The following is a 12,511-nucleotide window of genomic DNA, read 5'->3' on the forward strand; positions in this document are numbered from 1 at the left end:
CTACAGGAACACTGACAATTACTGCTGCTCCAGTAACTACAGGAACACTGACAACTACTGCTGCTCCAGTAACTACAGGAACACTGACAACTACTGCTGCTCCAGTAACTACAGGAACACTGACAACTACTGCTGCTCCCATAACTACAGAAACACTGACGACTACTGCTGCTCCAGTAACTATAGGGACACTGACAACTACTGCTGCTCCAGTAACTACAGGAACACTGACAACTACTGCTGCTCCAGTAACTATAGGGACACTGACAACTACTGCTGCTCCAGTAACTACAGGAACACTGACAACTACTGCTGCTCCCTTAACTACAGGAATACTGACAACTACTGCTGCAGGTGAGATATCAAGATGATTCCTTTCTAGCTCTCAAGGGTCTCATAAAAACTGAATGACCGCCAGTATTAGGTATACATTTCTGGTTTTGCATCTGTTAGTTATTAGACTTTGGGACAGATTTACTATTCAAACTCTGATCGTTATCTGGCACAATCTTTACCAGAATTAGAGATGAGCGAACGTACTCGTCCGAGCTTGATACTCGTTCGAGTATTAACGTGTTCGAGATGCTCGTTACTAGAGGCGAGCACCACGCGATGTTCGAGTTACTTTCACTTTCATCTCTGAGACGTTAGCGCGCTTTTCTGGCCAATAGAAAGACAGGGAAGGCATTACAACTTCCCCCTGCGACGTTCAAGCCCTATACCACCCCCCTGCAGTGAGTGGCTGGCGAGATCAGGTGTCACCCGAGTATATAAATCGGCCCCTCCCGCGGCTCGCCACAGATGCATTCTGACATTGTTCAGGGAAAGTGCTGTCTTGCTGGAGCTGCTATAGGGAGAGTGTTAGGAGTTATTTTAGGCTTCAAGAACCCCAACGGTCCTTCTTAGGGCCACATCTGACTGTGTGCAGTAGTGTGGAGGCTGCTTTTTGCAGTGTTGCACTTTTTTTTTTTTTTTTTGTATATCGGCAGTGCAGAGCATTGCGTCCAGAGCATTGCGTCCTGCAGTAATTTTACATAGTCCAGGGCCAGTAGTAGTGAGGCAGGGACAGAAGACATATACAGTCTATATAGGCAGTGGGCTTTTCCAAAAACATTTGGGGAAAAAAATCTATTTGGGCTGCCTGTGACGGTCCTCAGTGTACTGGGTCTCTGCTGGGGGTAGTTGTCCTAATTCATACGCAGTCAGCTAAGTGTTACAGAAGGCTTGCGCAAAATTATTTCCTGGCTCTGTGTTGGCTGTTACATCACCGCTGTATTCCTGTCCACAGTGCAACAGTCTGCAGTAATTTTACATAGTCCAGGGCCAGTAGTGGTGACGCAGGGACAGAAGACATATACAGTCTATATAGGCAGTGGGCTTTTCCCAAAAAGGTTTGCGCAAAATTCTTTCCTGGCTCTGCTGTGCGTTCCGTAAGCGAAGTCAGCCTCCAACCACAGGCCAATAAGCGGCACATTTAATTACAGCGTTCTGTTTCTGCACTACTGGTAATACAGCATGCTGAGGGGTAGGGGTAGGTCTAGAGGACGTGGACGCGGGCGAGGACGCGGAGGCCCAAGTCAGGGTGTGGGCACAGGCCGAGCCAGTGCAGTGGCCAGGGGTAGAGGCAGGGCCAGACCGAATAATCCACCAACTGTTTCCCAAAGCACCCCCTCGCGCCATGCCACCCTGCAGAGGCCAAGGTGCTCTAAGGTGTGGCAGTTTTTCACAGAGACGCCTGACGACCGACGAACAGTGGTGTGCAACCTTTGTCGCGCCAAGATCAGCTGGGGAGCCACCACCACCAGCATGCGCAGGCATATGATGGCCAAGCACCCCACAAGGTGGGACAAAGGCCGTTCACCGCCTCCGGTTTGCACCACTGCCTCTCCCCCTGTGCCCCAACCTGCCACTGAGATCCAACCCCCCTCTCAGGACACAGGCACTACCGTCTCCTGGCCTGCACCCACACCCTCACCTCCGCTGTCCTCGGCCCCATCCAGCAATGTCTCTCAGCGCAGCGTCCAGACGTCGCTAGCGCAACTGTTTAAGCGCAAGCGCAAGTACGCTGCCACGCACCCGCACGCTCAAGCGTTAAACGTGCACATAGCCAAATTGATCAGCCTGGAGATGCTGCCGTATAGGCTTGTGGAAACGGAGGCTTTCAAAAGCATGATGGCGGCGGCGGCCCCACGCTACTCGGTTCCCAGTCGCCACTACTTTTCCCGATGTGCCGTCCCAGCCCTGCACGACCACGTCTCCCGCAACATTGTACGCGCCCTCACCAACGCGGTTACTGCCAAGGTCCACTTAACAACGGACACGTGGACAAGCACAGGCAGGCAGGGCCACTATATCTCCCTGACGGCACATTGGGTGAATATAGTGGAGGCTGGGACAGAGTCAGAGCCTGGGACCGCTCACGTCCTACCCACCCCCAGAATTGCGGGCCCCAGCTCGGTGCTGGTATCTGCGGCGGTGTATGCTTCCTCCACTAAACCACCCTCCTCCTCCTCCTCCAACGCAACCTCTGTCTCGCAATCAAGATGTGTAAGCAGCAGCAGCACGTCGCCAGCAGTCGCTGTCGCGCGGTGTGGCAGCACAGCAGTGGGCAAGAGTCAGCAGGCCGTGCTGAAACTACTCAGCTTAGGAGAGAAGAGGCACATGGCCCACGAACTGCTGCAGGGTCTGACAGAGCAGACCGACCGCTGGCTTTCGCTGCTGAGCCTCCAACCGGGCATGGTCGTGTGTGACAACGGCCGTAACCTGGTGGCGGCTCTGCAGCTCGGCAGCCTCACGCACGTGCCATGCCTGGCCCATGTCTTTAATTTGGTGGTTCAGCGCTTTCTGAAAAGCTACCCACACTTGTCATACCTGCTCGGAAAGGTGCGCCGGGTCAGCGCACATTTCCGCAAGTCCAAGACGGACGCTGCCACCCTGCGGACCCTGCAACATCGGTTTAATCTGCCAGTGCACCGACTGCTGTGCAACGTGCCCACACGGTGGAACTCTACGCTCCACATGTTGGCCAGGCTCTATGAGCAGCGTAGAGCTATAGTGGAATACGAACTCCAACATGGGCGGCGTAGTGTGAGTCAGACTCCTCAATTCTTTACAGAAGAGCGGGCCTGGTTGGCAGCCATCTGCCAGGTCCTTGGAAACTTTGAGGAGTCTACCCAGATGGTGAGCGGGGATGCTGCAATCATTAGCGTCACCATTCCTCTGCTATGCCTCTTGAGAAGTTCCCTGCAAAGCATAAAGGCAAACGCTTTGCGCTCAGAAACGGAGGCGGGTGAAGACAGTATGTCGCTGGATAGTCAGAGCACCCTCATGTCTATATCTCAGCGCATTGAGGAGGAGGAGGAGGGGGGGAGGAGCATGAGGAGGAGGGGGAAGAGACAGCTTGGCCCACTGCTGAGGGTACCCATGCTGCTTGCCTGTCATCCTTTCAGCATGTATGGCCTGAGGAGGAGGAGGATCCTGAAAGTGATCTTCCTAGTGAGGACAGCCATGTGTTGCGTACAGGTACCCTGGCACACATGGCTGACTTCATGTTAGGATGCCTTTCTCGAGACCCTCGCATTACACGCATTCTGGCCACTACGGATTACTGGGTGTACACACTGCTCGACCCACGGAGCACCTATAAGGAGAACCTTTCCACTCTCATACCCGAAGAGGAAAGGGGTTCGAGAGTGATGCTATACCACAGGACCCTGGCGGACAAACTGATGGTAACATTCCCATCCGACAGCGCTAGTGGCAGAAGGCGCAGTTCCGAGGGCCAGGTAGCAGGGGAGGCGTGGAGATCAGGCAGCATGTACAGCGCAGGCAGGGGAACATTCTCCAAGGCCTTTGCCAGCTTTATGGCTCCCCAGCAAGACTGTGTCACCGCTCCCCAGTCAAGGCTGAGTCGGCGGGAGCACTGTAAAAGGATGGTGAGGGAGTACGTAGCCGATCGCACGACCGTCCTCCGTGACGCCTCTGCCCCCTACAACTACTGGGTGTCGAAGCTGGACACGTGGCCTGAACTCGCGCTGTATGCCCTGGAGGTGCTTGCTTGTCCTGCGGCTAGCGTCTTGTCAGAGAGGGTGTTTAGTGCGGCTGGGGGAATCATCACGGATAAGCGTACCCGCCTGTCAACCGACAGTGCCGACAGGCTTACACTCATAAAGATGAACAACGCCTGGATTTCCCCAGACTTCTCTTCTCCACCAGCGGACAGCAGCGATACCTAAGCAATACGTAGGCTGCACCCGCGGATGAAAGCATCGTTCTCTATCACCATCAAAAACGGGGACCTTTTAGCTTCTTCAATCTGTGTATTCTATTCATCCTCCTCCTCCTGCTCCTCCTCCTGAAACCTCACGTAATCACGCCAAACGGGCAATTTTTCTTAGGCCCACAAGGCTCAGTCATATAATTTTTGTAAACAATTTTTATACGTTTCAATGCTCATAAAAGTATTGAAACTTTCACCTCCAACAATTTTTATTTTAACTGGGCTGCCTCCAGGCCTAGTTACAAATTAAGCCACATTAACCAAAGCGATTAATGGGTTTCACCTGCCCTCTTGGTTGGGCATGGGCAATTTTTCTGAGGTACATTAGTACTGTTGGTACACCAATTTTTTGGGGCCCTCGCCTACAGTGTAATCCAAATAATTTTTTGCCCACCTGCATTAAAGCTGACGTTACATCAGCTGTGCTGGGCACTGCAATGGGATATATTTATGTACCGCCGGTGGCTTCCTGGCACCCACCCATGCTGTCGGTCCACACGGAGTTGTAACTGCATGTGTCCACTTCTAAAGAACCCCAGTCTGACTGGGGCATGCAGTGTGGGCCGAAGCCCACCTGCATTAAACATGAAACTACCTCAGCTGTGCTGGGCACTGCAATGGGATATATTTATGTACCGCCGGAGGCTTCCTGGCACCCACCCATGCTGTCGGTCCACAGGGACTTCACAATAGGGAGTTGTACCTGCCTGTGTCTATGAATTAAAAACCCCGGTCAGGTTGGGGCATGGAGTGTGGGCCGAAGCCCACCTGCATTTAATCTGACGTTAGCTCTGCTGTCCAGTGCACTGCAATGGGATACATTTATGTACAGCCGGTGGGTTCCAGGGAGCCACCCATGCTGTGGGAGCACACGGAATTCCCATTGCGGAGTTGTACCTGCCTGTGACTATTTATAAAAAACCGCGGTCTGACTGGGGCATGCAGACACCTTGACAGAATGAATAGTGTGTGGCACATAGGTTCCCCATTGCTATGCCCACGTGTGCAGCTCCTGATGGCAGTGGCACAGGATTATATTTCTCATTGCTTCTGTACAGCATTGTGGGCTATCGTCCTGCCCCTTTTAAAGAGGGTCGCTGCCTAGCCGTGCCAACCCTCTGCAGTGTGTGCCTGCGGTTCCTCCTCATGGCAGACGCACTTATAAATAGACATGAGTGTGGCGGGGCATGAGGGCAGCTGAAGGCTGCGCAGGGACCCTTTGGTGTGTGCTGTGGACACTGGGTCGTGCGGGGGGGGGGGGGGGGTTGGGCAGCATGTAACCCAGGAGAAGTGGCAGCGGAGTGTCATGCAGGCAGTGATTGTGTTTTGTTGGAGGTAGTGTGGTGCTTAGCTAAGGTATGCATTGCTAATGAGGGCTTTTCAGAAGTAAAAATTGTTGGGGGGGGGGGCACTCTTGCCGGTATTGTGGCTTAATAGTGGGACCTGTGAACTTGAGATGCAGCCCAACATGTAGCCCCTCGCCTGCCCTATCCATTGCTGTGTCGTTCCCATCACTTTCTTGAATTGCCCAGATTTTCACAAATGGAAACCTTAGCGAGCATCGGCGAAATACAAAAATGCTCGGGTCGCCCATTGACTTCAATGGGGTTCGTTATTCGAAACGAACCCTCGAGCATTGCGAAATTTTCGTCCCGAGTAACGAGCACCCGAGCATTTTGGTGCTCGCTCATCTCTAACCAGAATACTAAGTTGCACATTTATAATGTGTTTTAGACACTTTCATACACCTTTTCTGACCTATCTGGAGGAGAGCCATGGTCAAAAAATTAACACAATTGAACCGGACAGTCTGGGAATCCTCGGCTTCCTTTGCAGCCACATGTTAGGACTGTCAATCTTAGTTTGCACTGTGTATTAGACAATGTTAATAAAGGCGCCCTTGTAGTTTCTTGGGCTTCATTACGGACATTCTCAGGTTTTTGCCATGTTGTTTTACTTTCTTTTTGTGTGCGACTGATTTTGGTTATTTTTTGCGGATTCATTTTTTTATGCATTTTAACTGATTTTTTTAGCATTTGTCTATATTTTATGTTTAGAAATTCTTCATTAATTTATTGGTTTTACTGACTTTGCTTATTTTCAGTCTATTGTGCTATTACAGAAATCACAGACCAGCAGAAAGGAATTAATCTAATTGTACAAATTCCTTCTGAAATATAACTTTAATGAAAGTCTAATATAAAGAGGATATGGTGCTCTAAAGTAACAAACTAGAAGTGTTGTCATGGTATCCACGCCCCTCACCCGCTGCCCATATTATTGTTACATCGTCTCTGTTCACATCTGCATTCCGCTTACATTCTTCTATTCTTTCATAAGGACAGAAAAACAGAAACAAACTTTTAACCCCTTAGTGACGCTTTCACAGCGTTAATCATGCAGCATAAATGACCTGATACGTTTGTTCTGCGGGCTAGTGCGAATACGACAATACCAACATTATTTTCTTTTAGGTTTTTCCACTTTTGCACAGTAAAAACCCTTTCTTCTGGAATTTTTTTTTACAATGTTGCATTCAAAGTCCGATAACTATTTAATTTTTCCATGGTATGGTTACCATTTTGGGGTAAATATGGCTTTTTACCACTTTCATTGTGTTTTTTGGGAGGCAAATTAAACAAAATAAGCATTTTGCCTTTGTTTTTTTAGGGTTTTTACTAGAAAATTTTTTGCCATGCAGTAAAAATAGTGCATTCAATTTATTATACAAGCTGTTATGGATACAATGACAGCAATATGTGTTTTTTTTATTCAAACAGGGAAAAGTGCACAAAAAGGGGGTTATTTGTTACCGTGATTTTTTTATGTTTTTTTTTTACACTATTTTTATTTTTCTTTTACAATTTTTATGTTTCTGTAGGGGACTTCAACCATAAGGCCTCCTTCCGACGAACGGATTTACGCCGCGTAAATTCGCGGCAAAAATGCGCTGCGTGGCCCCCTGCTATTAGGTTCTATTGAACCTAACAGCACAATGCTCACGATGCGTAATTCCACCGCGGAATTACGCACCGCGATTTCTCCCGTCCTCACCCGCAGCATGCTCTATTTTCTGCGGGTGAGGACGGGCTGTACGCGCTGACGGCTTCCATTGCAGTCAATGGAAGCCGTCCGTTCACGCTATCTCCCGCTGCAACCAGCGGAAGATAGCGTGAAAAAACGCTTCCCCGCCTACCGCCGCGCGTCATATGACGCGGCCGGCCGCGTCATGTGACGCGGTGGGCGTGTCACATGACGCGACGGCGGTGGGCGGGGAAGCGTCTTCACACGATCTTCCGCTGGTAAGTATGGGGTCTCTGGGGGGCGCCGTGACGGGCTTCACTGCGGAATATTACGCGGCGGAGCCCGTCATGCTCGTGGGAAGGAGGCCTAAGGCTGGGTTCACATGCGGCGGAATTGCCATGGAATTTCTGTGCGGATCGGTCCTCCATACTGAAATTTCATTGCATTTTTAAGCCTGAGACTAAGCAGCAAACTGGACGAGATTTTCAAAAAATCTCGTTCACACGCTGCCGACCGTCTGCTGTGGACAAGCCCTGCGGAAACTGACATGCGGCGTGGAATTTAAATCCGTGATTTGGCAATTTTAGTGCCGTTTTCATTGCTGTCTCTCTTTTCTCTATGGAGAGAGACTTCCGCCGCGGAATGAAGCCACTTCAAATCCCGCACCAATTTTCTTTCGCGTAAGTATTGCGGAATTTCCGTGCGGTCCGGCTGCGGACATTCCGCAAGATTTCTGCCCTATGTGAACCCAGGCAAAAAGCTCTGATTGAACAATAGCGATGAAAGGCCATGGCAAGCCCAGACACCAGTGTATGGCATCCAGCTACCATGGTAACCCATCAGCCCTCAGTCATTACATTGCAAAGGGTTGATGAAGTCACAGGAGGGGCGTGCTCCTTCTGTGAACCTTTTACTTGCTGTGATGTACATTGATTGTGGCTTGTATGAGGTTAAGAGAGGGGATCAATGTTCTCATTGATCCCTGCTGAAGCAACGGGAGGCCAGCATTTTCTGAGCCCGTCCACAGGATGTAAGTTTACGTCCTGTTGGATTAAGTGCCTCCATCCAGGATGTAAATTTACGTCCTGTGGTGTTAAGGGCTTAATCTCCCACTGATTTCAACTAAATTTATAGGGCAGTTTGTGTCCGTTCCATTAGTTTTCCATTTTTTTTGTCAAGCTGGACTAAGACCTTTACATAGGTTGAAGTGTCGCCACTGTTTGCCATGGAGGAATAAAGTTTTGAAGCTTTCTTTTGTATCAATGCATGCTGCCACATGTTCTATTTTTACAGTATGATGACCCGTCGCTCAGGATCCTGAGGATGGGTCATCAATAGTTTTTGAAAGGAAGACCTCTTTAAAAAGAACAAAATAAATATTCATCAAGCTGTACAGGTCTCCTCCATACTATGATGTCTGTGGGTTGGCGGGATCAATGACATCACTGCAGTGTGCCAGCCTGCGGGCAGCAGCAGCAACAGGCTCAGCGGTAGAGCAGAGAGCTGACGGCGCTGTGCTCCTCAATTGTCTTCATCTGTACTTGCATCCTGGAGATGCAGAAACAGTTTCATTCTGGACGGTCTGCACGCCTCCTGGGACGGTCTGCACGCCTTCTGGGAAGGTCTGCACGCCGCCTGGAACGGTCTGCACGCCTCCTGGGACGGTCTGCACGCCTCCTGGGACGATCTGCACGCCCCCTGGGACGGCCTGCACGCCCCCTGGGACGGCCTGCACGCCCCCTGGGACGGCCTGCACGCCCCCTGGGACGGCCTGCACGCCCCCTGGGACGGTCTGCACGCCCCCTGGGACGGTCTGCACGCCTCCTGGGACGGTCTGCACGCCTCCTGGGACGGTCTGCACGCCTCCTGGGACGGTCTCTCTGTGCATGAAAATCGGGAAAGTAGGAAGGCATGCCACTAAACCTAGCCTTCGTACTTCTCCTGCTTCAGATAACACTCAATCTGCAGCTTGTACAACGTTCTGGTAAAACTTTTGCATTGTTGAGTGAGAGTCCTTGAGCTGGTGAGGAGGAATGAGGGGACTGGACACCCCCCTACCAGTGATCATTGCAACTGCCAGCAAGCTAACCTTTATCACCCTTGTTATGTGTGGGCAGCCCCCTACAGTCAGCATTATGTATCATTCTGCATATGTTCTTCAGTAGTTACGATTGGCTCAACTTTACTACAATGTTTCTCCTCTTGTGCAGAAGTGGTGATCCCCGTGTTCGGCAGAGTGCTGATCGGCCTGATGGTGACAGCGGTGGTCCTCCTTCCCATAGGGCTCTGCTTGGTGCGTATCTGGTTACCCTCTCACAGAAGTGCAGTAAATGAAGCCATAATGTACAATGAATGTCTCATAACATCTAATGCATTTTAAAACCAGGTACAAGTGCGTTGCTGCATAGGACAATGCTGGCTAAGTTTCCCTCCATCCCTCTTCGCCCTAACATTACATAATATAATGATATAGTTTATTATATGATTCTTGTATTAGAATCATATAATAGAATTCTGCCTGCAGCCGGCACTAGGGGGAGCTCACTGCATAGGGAATATTACAGCTCCTCCATAATATTCAGTAATAAACCAGTCTGCAGTGAGCTCCCCCTAGTGGTAATAGAAAATTATTCTATTTGAGTCATTTTTTGTCATATACACTGAATGGCCACTTTATTAGAGCCCCCATCTAGTAGCGTTGGACTCCTTTAGTCTTCAGAACTCCAGCAATTCCCTGTGACATAGATCCCACTCGGTGATGAAATGCTTCTGCAGGAATATCGGCCCCTGCAGACAGGAAACTACTTGTAGTTGTTGCAGATTAGATGGCGGTGCTAACATGTTCTGACCAGCTGACGGGAAGGGGTCAGCGATTCATGCTGCTTGCGCCAAATTAAGACCCTCCAATCAGCACAATGCAACTAGTCTAGCACTAGTGGGCCGGGGGTCTATAATAAAGGGTCTAGGAGCTCTAATAATGCAGCATTATCACCACTGTCCTATCAGAATGCTTCTGATCGGTATTTTGTACTTTCCCTCCATCTTCCAGATTTTGCAGATTGGCCTATTTAACAGCATGGGGAATATCGGTGGAGACTTAAACGTGTGAAGAAGTGACACATCGGCTGGAGGAACGGTGAGTGAAAGGTTAGCAGGAAGCCAATGAGAAGGAAACCATCAGGAGGGTGCAGCCGCTGACGACTGGCGGTCATTTGTTCTTTTTTTAAAGGGGCCATACAGTCCTATACAAATAAAAGGGGTTGTCCAGGTTTAGAAAAACACAGCTGCTCGCTTCCCACAACAGCGCCACACCTGTCCATGGGCAGCATATGGTACTGCAGCTCAGCTCCATTAAAGTGAATAGGTCTGAGGCACAAATTATACACAACATGTAGACAAGTGTGGCGCAGTTCTCGGAAGAAATCAGTCATGCTCCAGAAATTTTTTAATTCAGTATTAAATACCATCCACGGGTGGTAAATGAATTCCTATGGGGCGCGGATCCGCGTGCGGGAAAAACGCTGCGAATTTTAATTCTTATTTTCCCCGTGGACATGAGGCCTTCGTCACAAGGATTTTGGTGTGGATTTCTGCAGCAATAAATCCCACCGTGTCCTGGTGGAATAACTCCGCCGGCGGGAAAACATCCTTAAAGGGATTACACCACAAGTCATCCCCTATCTGCGGTCGCATTGAAAACAAATGTAGCAGTAGTGTGCCTGCACGACCAGCACTCCATTCAGTCTCCTCCTCACTCTGCGGAGTGCAGTAACCCCACAGTGAGGAGAACGAGGGACACAGGACCCCCGTTCTAAAGATTGGCAGGGGTCTCAGCAGTGAGACTACCACCGATGAGCAAGTCATCCCGATCCTGTGGACATCCTCTGGAGAGGGGAAGACTTGTGGTGCAACCCCTCTAAAGTCATCATGTGGAGAGGGAATAAATATCTGATTTGTGGATGGTCCAGTCACTGGGACCCCCACGCTCATGAGAACGGGGTCCTGTGTACTCCAGAATAAATGGAGCAGTGGTCAAACATGCACCCTACTGCTCCTTTCCTTTCGATAGCCGAGTTCAAGCGCCCAGCTACTATATCTCAGGCAGCTCCATTGAAGTGAATTGAGCATGTGTTCCAATCACACAGGGGGGCATGGGATTTTTGATCTGTAAGGTTCCCAGCAGTCAGACCCCCACTGGTCAGATCGTTATCCCCCATCTTGTCACACGCCGCCCCTTCCTTACTTTACCATTCACCGTAATGAGTGTGTGATATCATTGGTATTCTGTTTTCACTGGTTGTTACTAGGGATGAGCGAGCGTACTCGGAAAAGCACTACTCGCTCGAGTAATTTGCTTTATCCGAGTATCGCTGTGCTAGTCCCTGAAGATTCAGGTGCCGGCACGGAGCGGGGAGCTGCAGGGGAGAGCGGGGAGGAACGGAGGAAAGATCTTTCTCTTCCTCTCTCCCGCCCGCTCTCCCCTGCTCCCTGCTGCGGCTCACCTGTCAGCCGCAGCGGCACCCGAATCTTCAGACCCGAGCACAGCGATACTTGGATAAAGCACATTACTCGAGCGAGTAGTGCTTTTCCGAGTATGCTCGCTCATCTCTAGTTGTTACTCTTTTGGGTTTTAGTTTTAACTTTGCTCCTCCTATTGTCCGCAGTGGAGCCGACCGTGTGATTTGACGTACAAGCTGCCGCGGCGCCCGGGCTCCTCTCTCACATCGATCGCTATGTGCAGGATTCATCAGCACAACATATTCCTCTCTCCATACTTATATAGCACTTTATTCTATGTCTAATTAATACCAATGACTGTAAAACATATTTATTTTCTTGCAAATTTTTCAATAAAGAAATTTTAAAATTTTTAAAAGTTCTCTTAATGAAAAGGCTGAAAGATGACCGAATCAAATAAGATACACGAATGTTACAGCAACCAGGGATACTCCAAAGGGTGAAGAACAGAAGCCCAAATATAGTAGGTCTGGTTCACGTCTGTATTAGAGCTTTCTATGTCTCCCGGTTCCAAATTTGGAGCAGAAAAACTAAATTAAAATGAAATTAAAACGCTTCCATTTTTTCCCCATTGATTTCAATGCGAGCCGTGCCTGCAGTTACAAGCGCCGGCAACTACATGGAGGGCGGCGTGGAGACTTCCACTGCTTCTGCTCCGACCTCTGTGTATTGCAATGCTGACAGCATGCA

General features: G+C 49.8%; 1 long non-coding RNA gene across 1 annotated transcript; it reads left to right on the forward strand.

Moving 5' to 3' along the window:
• Positions 1 to 227: 227 nt before the first annotated feature.
• Positions 228 to 12,159, forward strand: LOC136621995 (uncharacterized). Its single transcript, XR_010791286.1, has 4 exons — positions 228 to 354; positions 9,514 to 9,596; positions 10,353 to 10,439; positions 11,968 to 12,159. It is a non-coding gene; the product is annotated as an uncharacterized lncRNA (long non-coding RNA).
• The last annotated feature ends 352 nt before the right edge of the window (positions 12,160 to 12,511 follow it).

Source organism: Eleutherodactylus coqui, chromosome 3, assembly GCF_035609145.1.
Source record: "Eleutherodactylus coqui strain aEleCoq1 chromosome 3, aEleCoq1.hap1, whole genome shotgun sequence".
NCBI lineage: Eukaryota > Metazoa > Chordata > Amphibia > Anura > Eleutherodactylidae > Eleutherodactylus > Eleutherodactylus coqui.